Source organism: Astyanax mexicanus, chromosome 1 (assembly GCF_023375975.1).
Source record: "Astyanax mexicanus isolate ESR-SI-001 chromosome 1, AstMex3_surface, whole genome shotgun sequence".
Taxonomy (NCBI): Eukaryota; Metazoa; Chordata; class Actinopteri; order Characiformes; family Acestrorhamphidae; genus Astyanax; species Astyanax mexicanus.
In genome coordinates, this window is record NC_064408.1 from 87511729 (window position 1) to 87526494 (window position 14766).

The following is a 14766-nucleotide window of genomic DNA, read 5'->3' on the forward strand; positions in this document are numbered from 1 at the left end:
ATAAAGAACTATCTATTAAAAAAAAGATTCTTATGGAATTCCCAAGGAATTAAACAGATAAAGAACACAATAAGAGAACACAAAATATGTTAATAACATAAACAGTGCCATTACAAGTCAAATAATCCTGTGTAAACAATTTTTAGATTGTTTCAAACAAATAAATACTAATACAAAAACAGAATTAAAAAGTTCAAATGTTATTGACTTGTAAGAACAGAACAAGCTGAAAAACAATGAAACTGAATTGAAATAATTAAAATATATTTAAAATGTTCTACACACTATTTTAAAAATGTCATGGGGAAATCCAAAAATAATGTGCATTACTTTTTTAACAGATTATTTTTTCTTTTTACACCATTTTAGAATAAAATGTATTCTTTAAATTTGTTTTTTTAAAGAAACAATTATTTAAAAATGGACTTTAGAATTAGAGGCTGAACTGATAGGTATGTATAGTAACTGAATCCAAATATAGATACGTAATCAAACATTGTAAATTGGGCCACATGGGGACTTTTATAATGTGACTCATCTCATGTGCAAAACAAACAAACAAATAAACAAATATGCTAATGCTACAGTGTGCTAGCATCACAGGAGCCCCCAGACCCAAGAATCGAAGCTGCAGTGTGTCCACATCCCCCAGGTTGTAATGAGGATGTGTGTGTGTAAGTGTGTGTGTGTGTGTGTGTGTGTGTGTGTGCCCTGCTACACAGAAAATGGTTTTCCTTGACAAATGAGGTGTCGGAGTGTGAGCTCAGATGGATGGCGGATTGGGCCGGGCGTGCGGAGGCTCATGGGGACGGAGTGTATTTACTCAGTCATCCATCATCCAGTCACACAAACTCACACACACACTTACAGAGGGCCTGCACCACACACACACACACACACACACCTACTGCTGTAACTCTCTGTACCCACACAGAGAGGGTTATTAACATACCCTGGACTCTGGCTGTGTGTATGTGTGTTTGAGTGGATGACGTGTATGAGAATGTGTGTGAGTATGTGTGAGCATGCATGTGTGTTTGTGTGTGTGTGTGTGTTTGTGTAGACTGTGTTTACTGGACAAAACAGAATCTGAAGCTCTGAAAAAATGTTTAAACCTCCCAGTGAAATCACTGGTTAACAATGAATAAAAATATACCAAACCAATTAGCACTGGAGCTATGAATCTAACATAGCTAAGAATAAATAAAAAAACACATCCCACCAATCAGTACTGGAGTTATGAGGTTAAAATAGCAAACAAATGAATAAAACATATACCTCATCAAACGTTAATTGACAGGTGACCTCCTGATGAGTTTTTATTTGTGTTTAGTGTCATGCTAAAGGTATTTTGCAAAACAGGCTGTGTGGTGGTGTAAGGACAAGCGGTCAGGAAGCTACCGGAGAGATGTGTTGCTGAGATGGAAAAAAGCTCAGAGATTCTGGTAAGTCTCCCGTAAAAATTGTTTATTGTGACGACAGCAAAACAGTTGTACCCAAAACCCAACACAACATTAAACTAACAAAAACTGAAATATACAATATGTACACTACACACTATTTACACTGGCAGGAGTTCAAGGAGGGATAGCCGCTACCACCTTCCCGACACCTGAGCAACTTACTCAAAAGGCTCCTAATTCATTCATTCAACTCCTATCGTCATAATATCACGCTTAACCCAGTATAACCCCCTTTATGTTGATGCTGCAGTTGGTCAGGTCTGGGTTCAGCAACAGTATGTGCTGAAAGAATGAGGTCAGCTGACTACCTGAATATACTGAATATAGACCAGATTATTCCATCAATGGAATTTTTCTCCTGATGATACGAGCATATTCCAAGATGACAGTGTCAGGATTCATGGGGCTGGAATTGTGAAAGGGTGATTCAGGGAGCATGAGATCATCATTTTCACACATGGATTGTTCACCACAGAGTCCAGATCTTAACCTCATTGAGAATCTTTGGGATGTGCTGGAGAAGACTTTGTGCAGTGGTCAGACTCTACTATCATTAATGCTGCAAGATCTTGGTGAAAATGTGTTTGCCGCAATCAAAGTTAAAGGCGGTCCAAAATATTAGAGTTTGTGAACCTTTTTTTGGTGGCAACCTTTTTTTTGGCCAGGTAGTGTATTTACACAATACTATACACATGCATACAATATTTTGTACATTAAGGTAAGTATCTTTTACAATATTTTAACATTGCTTTCTTTTTTTTCCGCACACAGGTACCCCAGCCTCCCCCTTCCCCAGGACAAACCTTGGCCTCAACTAGACCTTAAGGACCCAGGTGGCTAATATTACATTCATATAATGTTTTGTATTATCCAGGCTAGTGCACACAGACGCCCATGCAGGACAGCAGAAATGGGTTAATGTGGTCTGGTTAAAACTGAAACTTCTGTTTCAGGATTTCCACACTGATTAATTATTTGTTTTTAATAAAAATTGTTTTATTTTAGGAGTGATCTTTAGGGCTCCATTGTTGTTGTTTTTTGTACAGCTAATTTTTTTAAATATATTAGTAAACACTTAGTTAAATGGGGGTAAATGTAATACAAGTAAAGCCTGCTCTGCTAAGTAAAATTCTCTAGAAGTTTGAAGCTCTAAATTCTCTCACGTAAGGTTATTAACACAAATGGCTTTGAATACACTGCCTGATGCCCAACACACAGTTTTACCATAGGTTTCAGAAGATTTGGGGACAGAAGCCTTTTCTTAAAATGAAACATAATTAAATTAGTGGACAAATGCATGCAGGACTTCTGTACAAAACATAGCCACCAAAGCTAAGGTATTAGTTATAGGCCGTCCACACATATCGAAATATTTTTAAAAACAGTTAAGTCTGCAGGCTAAGCACAAGTTTCATTTATTACAGTTTACCTTTACTGTTGACACAGTCGGACTGTGTTTTGGTCCTTTAGCTGAAATGTAAAAACGTCTGTGGGTTATATAGTCTAGTTTCAGAAAAGCTCACAGGAGTAAACATTCATGCTGTAAGTAAGAAAATATCTGTAATATCCAGGTAAAATTACGAGGCTGGATGCAGCAGAAGTACCATTTCAGATTGTTGTAGTCAGGTATAATTTATCAGTGTTGTTAACAGATTTTAATTCATCCAAAATAGTCTCTGGCATCCTCACCCAGCTGACCAGAAGGTGCTATTTCATCACTATGTGTCTGTTTATCCAGTTTATGAAATTGTATTATATGTATTATAAACACCTTTTGGCTGATTTATTATTTTTTATGAATTGTTCCCTGAAACCTTGCTGTGAGAATATACTGTACACTATCAGCTTTGATATTCTTATATTTGAATATCTGGAGTGATGTGTCATGATCTGTGTCATGCTGTGTATCTGACAGCGCAGTACCAATATACTCTATGCGCATTTTTATGAACTCCACTTCCCATGATGCTCTGATATCCAGCATAGCTGGCAGCATGACTGGCTGGCACACACTTCAAATTCATGCTGTAATCAAGATCACACCAGTGGTCCAGACTGAACCTTCTGACTCTAAATTAAAGACAACACTCCCCCCACATTAACGTCCCATGAGGTCTGATTTGTGCTCCAGCAGGATGGTTCTGTATCCTGGTTTGATGATGCGAGTGCTCCCTGGGGGAAATGAATGTTGATTAAGCATCTTCTCAGCCTCAAACTGCTCAACCACAGGATGGGGACAAATGTTAGGAGCAGAGTGATTTCTTCATAGAAGAGAACTGATCCAGTGTGTTCATCCTGCAGAGGCTTTTACACCCTTCAATTAGATTCTGAGGACCTCAGGGTCATTTGAGCATCTTCAGTATCGAAAACATTATGTGATGTGTGGAGGTTCTTTATACATCAGTGATTCTCAATACCCGATAATTTGGTGTATGTAGTTTTAACATGTAAAACATTTTGGAACATTTTCTTTTTCTTTTTGTTTTGTAATTCCCTTTTATTTTAATTAATATAATATATTTATTTTTATTTTAAATAAAGAAAATCACAAACAATTACAGGTATCTCACATAAACTCTTTTACCCCTTACATATATTCCCAAACTTCAACAAACTTCAAATACAATATGTAAAATTAACCTCAGTAGCATTTTTCCCCACAAAGCACAATCTTCCACATCTGTAACAAAATAAGAAAATAAGAGAGAGAGAGAGAGAGAGAGAGAGAGAGAGAGAGAGACAGAGGGTGAGAGAGAGAGAGAGGTAGTGCAGGAAAAAGTGAAGGACTGAATAGTGTGTAGATAAACTCTTTCATATATTCCCAAACTTCTGATACAATATGTAAAATTAATATTCGCAACCCATGCTACTTGAACAGTAGTGTATAACAGTGTGTATTAGTTCAATGTTGTTTAAGCGAGTGTAAGTTCAGTACTGTATAAAGGGAATGCAGTAAGTGCACAATTATGTGTTGTATAAGTGCATGCAGTATATCTCAGTACGGTACTGTGTAAGTAAATGCATTTAAAGTCAGTTAAATATAAGTTCAGTGTGTGCCAGATCTGTATAATACTGTATAATGTTAATTATATATATATATCATAAGTGAATGCAGTTGGTGTATTTTAATAATGTAAAAGTGAATGCAGTGGTTTTCAGTTCAGTACTGTATAAGTGATTGTAGTGAGTGCAAATTCAGTACTGTCTACATGAATTTAGTCAATTTTGTGCTGTCTAAGTAAATGTAGCAAGTGTTTGACATTTGTCTATTCAGTACTGTGTAAGTGAATGCAGTGGTTTTCAGTTCAGTACTGTATAAGTGAATGCAGTGAATGATGGTTCAGCACTGTACTAGTGAATGCAGTAAGTGTAAGTTTAGTACTGTATACATAAATGCAGTGTGTGTCAGTTCTGAACTGTATAAAGGAAAACAACGTGTCACTTCAGTTCTGTTAAAGTGAATGCAGTGTCAGTTCAGCAAGGTAAAAGTAGGTGCAGTGGGTGTCAGTTTATCATTGTATATATGAATTCTGTAAGTATTAATTTAGTACTGTTTATGTGAAGTCAGTAAGCTTGAGTACCGTGTAATAAGCGTACATGTAATTGCATTGAGTAATTTTGCAATGCAAAAATGCCTGTATTGAGTCTGTTCAGTACCGCATAATGCAGTATGAATGCAGTAAGCTTCTCTCAGTACTAAATGCATGCAGTGAATGCCAGTTCAGTACAATATAAGGCAATGCAGTGAGTGCCAGTTCAGTACAGTATAAGGCAATGCAGTGAGTGCCAGTTCAGTACAGTATAAGGCAATGCAGTGAGTGCCAGTTCTGTACAGTATAAGGCAATGCAGTGAGTGCCAGTTCAGTACAGTATAAGGCAATGCAGTGAGTGCCAGTTCAGTACAGTATACAGCAATGCAGTGAGTGCCAGTTCAGTACAGTATAACTCAATGCAGTGAGTGCCAGTTCAGTACAGTATAAGGCAATACAGTGAGTGCCAGTTCAGTACAGTATAAGGCAATGCAGTGAGTGCCAGTTCAGTACAGTATACAGCAATGCAGTGAGTGCCAGTTCAGTACAGTATAAGGCAATGCAGTGAGTGCCAGTTCAGTACAGTATAAGGCAATACAGTGAGTGCCAGTTCTGTACAGTATAAGGCAATACAGTGAGTGCCAGTTCTGTACAGTATAAGGCAATGCAGTGAGTGTCAGTTCAGTACAATATAAGGCAATGTGGTGAGTGCCAGTGCAGTACAGTCTAAGGCAATGCAGTGAGTGGCAAAAAATATTTAATCCTGTAAGTTTCAGTACTATATGTAAATAGCTTTTTGTCAGTTCAGTACTGTATAAGTTAATTGAGTGTAAATGTAAGTCAATGTGTCAGTTCAGCTTTTATACATAAATGTACTGTGAATTCAGTACTGTAAAAATCAATGCAATGAGTGTCAGTTCAGTATCTTGTTGCTGACTGAAAATAGTAAGTGTGAATACAGTAATGTTTACGCAAATGCAGTGAGTGTCAGTTCATTTTTTCCCACAAAGCACAATCTTCCACATCTGTAAGGAAATAAGAGAGAGAGAGAGAGGTGGTGCAGGGAGAAAGTGATAAAGGAAAAGTGAAGGAGTGAATAGTGTGGAGATAGAAAGGTTTTACTTTTCCACTCTTTTGGATGTATCCCCCCACCCCCCTCGTTTGTGTGACAGTGATGGTCGTGCGTTCCTCCTGCTGTCTGCTCCAATCTAATGAGCATCTCCTCTCCGCTCTCTGGGCTGTGGGCTTTTCCTTTGTGTGGCCGGACAGGTGTCCAGCTGAATGATGAATGTTCCTGCAGCCCTACATAATTGGCTACTCTCTGTTTGGCCTCAGTCTGCTGTGTGTGTGTGTGTGTCTACGTGCTTGTGTGTGTGTGTGTGTGTGTGTGTGTGTGTGTGCTAGTGTGTGTGTTTGTGTTAGAGAGAGTGTATTTATCTCTGTGTGGGTCCAAATGTCCCCAAGACTGTAAAAACCTGAATATTTCAAAACTGTGGTGGGGTGATGTAATATAGGTCCCATATGTATCATATACATATATGCTAAATTGCATGTGTAATACCACTATATTCCATATGGATTACGCATATTTAAGCTCCATTGTGTAACACTAACATTTCCCATCTGTATTATACATGTGTAAGTATTTATATATAATAATGATATGCCCCAAATGTATTTTATGGATTCATTAATGTCTGCAATTGCTGGTCTATACTGGATGTTAATATTATTAAAGAAGTGACAAATTACGATATGAAACTGTGGTAAAACTATAACCGTTTAACACCTTGTTAAAAATATTCACACATTTTCTCAGTAATCAGTAATAAAACATGCTTGTTAAAATTATTACTGTTTTGATAGGAGTATTGGGAGGAATTTTGGTTGTACAATACCTCTTGAATCCTGACAGTCAATATGCAAAAAGAGACCAGGTATAAACAGGAGTCTTATTATTATCCCCAGGTTATTGGGGTTGGGAAGCTTCCTTGCCAACACGTTGGGCACAACTGTCTGAACCACTTCAAAATTGACGTTGTTTTATGTCACTATTTTCTGACAACATGATTTTTTCCTCCAGAATTGTAATGCAGTCCTAAAGAAGCTGCTTAAGTTAGATTACCCAGCCCACAAAGCATTACATTCCCGTACCTGACCTGACCATAGGTATGTTGCCTTTGATGCTGAATGCTTCTAGTTTCTTTTCTCCATGGTTTTTCTTTTTTTTTTCTTTTTTTTACACATTTTAGAATGTAAATGTTGGCATTTTCTTAATATTGGGGCTATGAGTTACTTTGGATATAGCATTTGTGGTACAAACTTAAAATACCTATCAAAATAATACATTCTGATATATTTATTTAATAAATGTATTGCTTCAATACATCTTTAAACATCTTTAATACACATTCTACCAACCTTTTTCACTTTATGTAATTCTATCCATGAAGAAAAAAATTGCCAAGGTGTGGATAATTGTTGACTTAACTGTGTGCATATAATACTGTTGCAATAGATATAAAATAACTGCATAGACGCACACTGTACAAAAACAATAACTGTACATGTACTATGAGTATAATGTCATGTCCTGACAAGGCTTAAAAACAAACCAGCCTGTGTGTGTGTTTGTAAATGTATGTGTGGGGTGGCCACCTCCATCTGTCAATCAGCCATACTGGCCAGGCTCTGATAACTATGCTAATGCCCAAGCTCACTCCTGATTGGCCGGCTGGGCTGTGGCCCAGGCTAATCCATTATAACTCTGACAGTAGTAATTCCCCCCCAAAACACCCCCAAACACCAGGTCCCGTGTGCTAAACGTTATTTGACCGTTCCTGTCACGTTCTGGCTGCCAAACGGCCGGCGAAGGTGATGGATGACCCGCGGGTCCACTGGATCGTTCATCACACACACTTCTCTCCCTCTCTCGCTTTTTTCTCTCCCTCTTTCTCTCTCTCTCTCTCTCTCTCTCTCTCTCGCTCTTGCTTGTTTGTGTGGTGATGCTGAAAAAAGGAGCCAGAAATGAAACCCTGTGATTTCTTTTAAATTAGTTTTTCATTAAGATGTAGCCTGGCTGGTGCTAATGAGGAATGGAGCACAGTGCGGCTTTATCTCCTTTATTATCGTACACACAGTAAAAGTGAATTTAACTCTATGATCAGGGTGGGCTAGACGGCTGCTTTTGAATACCAAGTATTACCAAGGCTGATGGTTTTAAAGGGCCTATTTCTTTCTTGAGCTACACAGTTGTTTGGTTGGTCATTTGGTGTATTGTTACCTGTTTTTATTCCTCATACGTAGGCAGTTCTGTTTTGGAGCTGAATTAATAAATGGTTGTAGGCTAAATGGGTGGAGTTAAACTGCTGTAGGCTGAGTGGGAGGGACTAAACTTCTGTAGACTGAATGGATGGAGCTAAACTGCTGTAGGTGGAATAGGTGTAGCTGAACTGCATTAGGCCAAATGGGTGGAGCTAACTGCTGTATACTGCATAAGTGGCGCTAAAGTGCAGTAGGCTGAATGGATGGAGTTAAATTGTTGTAGGCTTAATGGTTGGAGCTAAACTGTAGACTGCTGTATTCAGCTGTAGACTGAATAGTTCGAGCTAACTGCTGTAGGTGCTGTAGGCTGAGGTGATGGAGCTAAACTGTTGTTGGCTGAATGGGTGGAGCTAAACTGCTGTAGGCTAAATAGGTGGGGCTACACTGTTGTAGACTGAATGGGTTGAAGCTAAACTGCTGTAGGCTGAATGGGTTGGAGCTAAACTGCTGTAGGCTAAATAGGTGGGGCTACACTGTTGTAGACTGAATGGGTTGAAGCTAAACTGCTGTAGGCTGAATGGGTGGAGCTAAACTGCTGTAGGCTAAATAGGTGGGGCTACACTGTTGTAGACTGAAAGGGTTGAAGCTAAACTGTTGTTGGCTGAATGGATAGAGTTGAATTGTTGTAGGTTGAATGTGTGGAGCTAAACTGTTGTTGGCTGAATGGATAGAGCTAACTGCTGTAAACTGAGGGTAAGGAGTTCAATTTTTTAGGGTGAACAGATGGAGCTAACGTGCTGTAGGCTCAATGGATAAAGGAATGAATGTTAAGATTTGTAATGAAAGAAATGGTGGGCAGTTCACACAAGCATCAAATTTGTGCTTGTGGTAATTGCATCCAATTCAGTACACAAATGAAAAAATGACCCACTCCAACAATATATATTGTTCAAGATGAAAAATAGACAAACTATTATATTACTTTTTTGCCCTATCAATGTTTCAGTAACAATCAGTTTGTCATTATACTGTACAGTAATGTTACATAAAATAATAACACAATGCCATTAATAAACTAAAATTAAGCTAATTAAATTATGTTAACATAATACTAAACGCTATATCTGCTAATGCGTGGCCTAAGAAGCCTAATTAGGTCCCACCGAGATACTCAGATCGCTGGATGCAAAGTCCAGAGTGCATACCATTACACCACGGGACTGGCAGGCTTGCCTTCTTTTGCTTTGTTTAAAACTTAGTTGGAAATGCCTTTACAACAAAGTTGTAGAAAACAGCTGATCTCCCTCTCCTAAATATACAGAAAATAAGCTTGTTCCCTGCGAGGGAGAGCGATGACGTCATCAGGCCAGCGAGAGCGAGCGAGCGCGCCAAAACGTCCTTTGAACTGCGGATTGGTGGAACAGTCGCTTAGCCCCGCCCACTTTTACACACTGATGTGTGTATTTAAACACACCCAGAGAGGTATACTGAAGAATATAAACAATATCAAAGCGAATTTATTATCTTATAATAGAGTTAATATACTATTATCTAAATTATATTACAATATAGTGGTATATATATTATATAGTGTTAATATAACATTATATATATCATATTATAAAATAGTATTATCTATATTATATTATAATATAGAGTTATTATCTCATAATATAGCACTAATATAATATTATCTATATTATCTTAATATATTATTATCTATATTATATTATAGTATTAATATAGTATTAGCTGCCGTAGTAATCACGGAGCCAGTTCAAGGATGGTTCAAGTTCCGCCTCTCAGGAGAAACAGCCAATCAGCTTGCTCGTTTTGCAGAGCACGTTGGGCTAGTATGGAAGCCCCCGCCCGATTTTTGAGGGTTTTTGAGTTCTTGCACCGGATTTCAGCGCTGATGATAAAACATATCTGGATATATGGCAATTTTTCCAAAAGAAAGGTAACTGAACTAACCATGTAAACTGTGATATGTTTCTGATAGCTGGTTAAAAAGAGACGTCTCTGAATCAAAACACACAAATCAAGGTTTGAGAAAATAAAACTTTATATGTTTAACTTGCCCTGATGTACCTGATCAGCCGATATTATGTTTGCATACACCTCAAAAAGTATGTAGTTGCACCCCTGACACCACATAGCAGTAAAATGTACAGGAGTGTTGTCAGCAATAGGGTTGGCTACTAGTCAAACAGTAAAATGTGATATACATTGTATGCAAATGATTATCAACTACTTACTCCTTCCAGTGAGTAATCTGCTGAAGAACTGATGATGGCGATGATGATGATGTTGATGCTGAAGGATTTATTGCACACTAGCAGTGAGTGAAGGCTGCGGCTGGCCATGTTTATTTAGCAGAGTAATTATTCTAGACTGCAGTGATAGATGCAGTCAGAATTAAACGAGTACGAGCGAGAGAAATAAACAGAAAGTTCAGAACAGCGTTCCTCCTTTACTGTGACGTTCCTCTGGAAAAGTGAATGTGGTGTTGCTTTAGAACATATTTAAGGTGTAGCAGTGGCCCTTAAGTGAGACACTGTGGGATGATTAAGGGTACATTACATCACTTGAATGTTGGGGATTAGTTTGTGATGTCAGACTGCAAAAAAAACATGCAACATTATTTGTATATATTTTTCATGTATATAGTATGGTTTTCATCAGCTTTCAATTCAAATATCGATATCAAACCAGCACAGATGTATATGTATATGTTCTATGTATAAACCTGTCTTTGAAAATTTATATTTATAACCATATGCTTACAACCGGTGGAAAACAAAATCATACACCTAGCAACATCCCAGGAAACACACTTACTACCAGTAGTAAGGTTACTACCTTACTAACCTTACTACTGCATAACAACCACATAGCAACACTGCAGAAAATTGCATAGCAACTAAATAGCAGTACCGTGCCAACCATCTAATAACCACATACAGAATGGCAATTACATAGCATCACCCAGCATCACCATAGCAAACGTCTAGCAACCATGTAGCAACATTGTTAAAAAACATGGTAAACCATAGCAACGCCCAAACAACCACTTGGGAGTTGCTTCAGCCTTTTTATGCCAGGATATGCAGTGTTTAGTTTTAGCCTTTTTTTGCTAAACTTTTAGAAACCTAGAAATGCTAAAAAAAAAAACTCTACAGTTGCATGTACACATTTAGAAACATTAAAAACTGTTACAGTTTGTTCTGTACTGCATTGTTACTGTTACTGTAGTGATAAAAAACTTCTACATCTAATTAAAATATCTAATGCATTACCTCTCAATTGATGTTAAAATCAAATGTTATTTTCATTTAGTCAAATAAAACACATGCTAGCTTTTCTCAAGTAAATTCTTTTTTTTTTTTTCAAAATATTGCAAAATAAGAAATGTTGCATATCCTTGGTGTCTAAATATATTTGAACATTTTTTTTATATTTATAACTTTATTAATATTTTTTTTGTCAGCACAAATGATAGATTAACTAGCAATATGTGGTAAAGTCAGAAATAGCACACTTAGCTGATTGTGTACTGTATGTGAGGGGTGGTTGTAGCTCACCATAAAATCATTTGACAGTCTACCAGAGTCAGTGATGGCACGACCAATAGTACAGAGGGTGTGCATATTATGCTTCAGGGCTTATAGCTCACTTTCTGTCTCATTGGGATATTGCTGTCACCCACACTTCTGCAGTTTGTCCACATCTTTTTCTTTTTCTCAAAAGTGATGTCACAAAATGTCCTCTCCAGTTGTAAACCAATGTGGTCGAGAGCAAAGATGAAAAGAGCAACACTGAAACATGCCACTGAGGCCTGCCTTGATTGTTGTGGAGAGTTGTAAGAATGTGTGTGTGTGTATGTGTGTGTGTGTGTGTGTGTGTGTGTGTGTGTGATGAAACTGGTCCAGATGTGCCCCCTAACTCTAAGCAATCTGGTCAAACAGCTGCTGGAATGGTCATTTTGCCATTTGTCATTGGTGTGGCAAAGATGCTGCTGTGACGATCGTGTCAACAATAGTTTTAAGTTTCCTGTCCCAAGAGAAAAGAAAATTAAAGCGATAGTTTATACGAAAAAAAAGCAGTGCCCCAACATTCAAATGTCATGCTTTCCTTCACTCTGTTTAATCAGTGAAATGTGTAGTAAACTTTATCATCAGTTAAATTAAATAAATTTTTTAAGTAATTTTTTTAAAAAATGGGGCTGTTTATGATGCATGAGTAAAGGCAATGGTGGAAGGACAGTGTGAGATTTACAGCCAATGTTTGAGAATTGGTAACTCTGAAATACAGTCAAACACAAAATATAAATACGCCATATAAATGTAATTGCTACTGCATAATGCCACACATTAGGTTTTAATATATAGTGTATAGCAGGATTGGTATGTGTGTGCAGCTCCACTCAGGCTAGAAGACCTCCCCTCACCTAAACAGTGAAAATACTGACTAGTCTGTGTTTTTGTCTGTGTTTTTGTCTGTAAGAAAGAGACGGCAGAGTTCAAGTGCAGCTTACAATGGTCTTTGCTTTCTTTTGTGTCTTTAGAGCTGACTCTGAAGTTCCCAGGTAAAATGTTCAAAATAAAAAATGCATCAAAAATATATATTTATTTTGTTTACATTGGCTTACACTAAAACAAAAGACCCAGTCCATTAAAATATGCCTGGTTCTGCTCCAGTCCTGATAAACTGCATCGGATCTTGACATCCCTAATAAAGTAGTATGACTCTGAGTTAAATAGAGCCATTCTTCGAGCCATTATTATTATTATTATTATTATTATTATTATTATTATTATTTTTATTATTATTATTTTTATTATTATTATACCTCTATTTCACCCCCACTGAGGACACAAGGGACAGAGCTTCACCTCTTGTTGCCCCCTCTGCCTGTCGGTCACCTTGCTGAACCACGGCCCCTACACTAAACCAGATGTGCGTAACTACACACTTACACACACACACTGTCCTCCCCTTGCCACCATGACCCATGACATGTTTCTATTCATGTGTGCGTGTGTGTTGTCTTAAAGGGCCCATATTCTACATTTTTATTGTACTGCCTATGTGCTTGACTTACACATAACACAGGTTTGTAAAGCTTACAGCCACCAAACCTTATACTGCCTCTCTTTATTGCTTATAATTATAAAGACTGTGTTTTAAGAGTGATATACACAAATGAGATGAAAGAGCTAGGTTGTAACTACAAAAAAGGAAGTCATATGTAAATTTGCTATATGTAATCATGCATTAAAGCAAGAAACATTTGGATAGATTCAGAAAATGTATTTTTCTTGTTTCTTTGGACTATACAGTACCAGTCTGAAGTTTGGAATTATGCAATGTGACAGATCTGCATACTCTTGGTATTTTCTCAGTGTCTTCATGAGGTAGAGTCACCTGAAATAGTTTCTTAGTGTCTTGAAAAAGTTCCTAGAGGTGCTGAACAAAAGGTTGCTGCTTTTTTTTCTTCACATTGTAATGTTCATCCCAAATCATTGCATTGTTTTAGGTGAGTGATTCATATCTCTATTAGCAGAGTTGACTAGTTTATGGATTCACATGGCTACCAGATCAGGCAACATCTACAAGAGAACATTTCAGTAAAGTATTTAAATGTCTCACTAAACTCTAAAATAAAAACTTACTTCTGTATATTTCTCTCTATTTACACAAGAATCACATACTTCATCACACACTAAACAATTTCCCCACACTTTTTTCAGATTAACTTCTACGGTCTAAAGACTTAACTTCCCAGTTTGCATAGCATCTGTTTTTTTTTTTTTTTTTTTTGACCGCAGGAGTGTTTGAATCTGCGGTCGTATTCGTCTTACACTCTAAATAATCTTTCCATTCTGCATCTTGGATTCAACCTTTGACCTACAGTTCATCATTTTGCTCTAACGGTCATATGATCTCTAATTTGTCAGCACACATAGCTAATCTACCCTGCTCCACATGTGTAAGCAATTAGGTCATATAGAGATGCTTATACAAGCACAGCAATGATAGATTACACCCTAAACTAGAGGCTAAACTCTCAGAGAGATCATCTCAGAGAAACAGGCTGTGTAAAAGTTTCCATCTGAGAAAATGATCAGAGCTGTTTATGTGAGCAGTAAGTGTTTACACTAACATTACAATAAATACAAATAGAAAATAAATAATCTGTGCTGATTGTTGAGGTTTGTGTTAGCTTCACTGTTTCCAGTGCTTTCCTGGAGAACGGTCACTATTTTTTAGTTCCATCCAGTTAAAGTAAACCAGGTGAGCAGCAGCTGCAACTAAATAAATACATAAGTGTCTGAAATTTACAGAGAAGTCTGCATCCAAATCTATGTTCTTCTAACAGGATACCATTACCTTACTAAACCACAGCACATTCTAAAAACTGACTTTATGTTCATTTAGGTTTATTATAATGCTTTAATTAGGTTTTACAGGTAAACATCCTGTCAAAATGTATTTTAAATATTTTT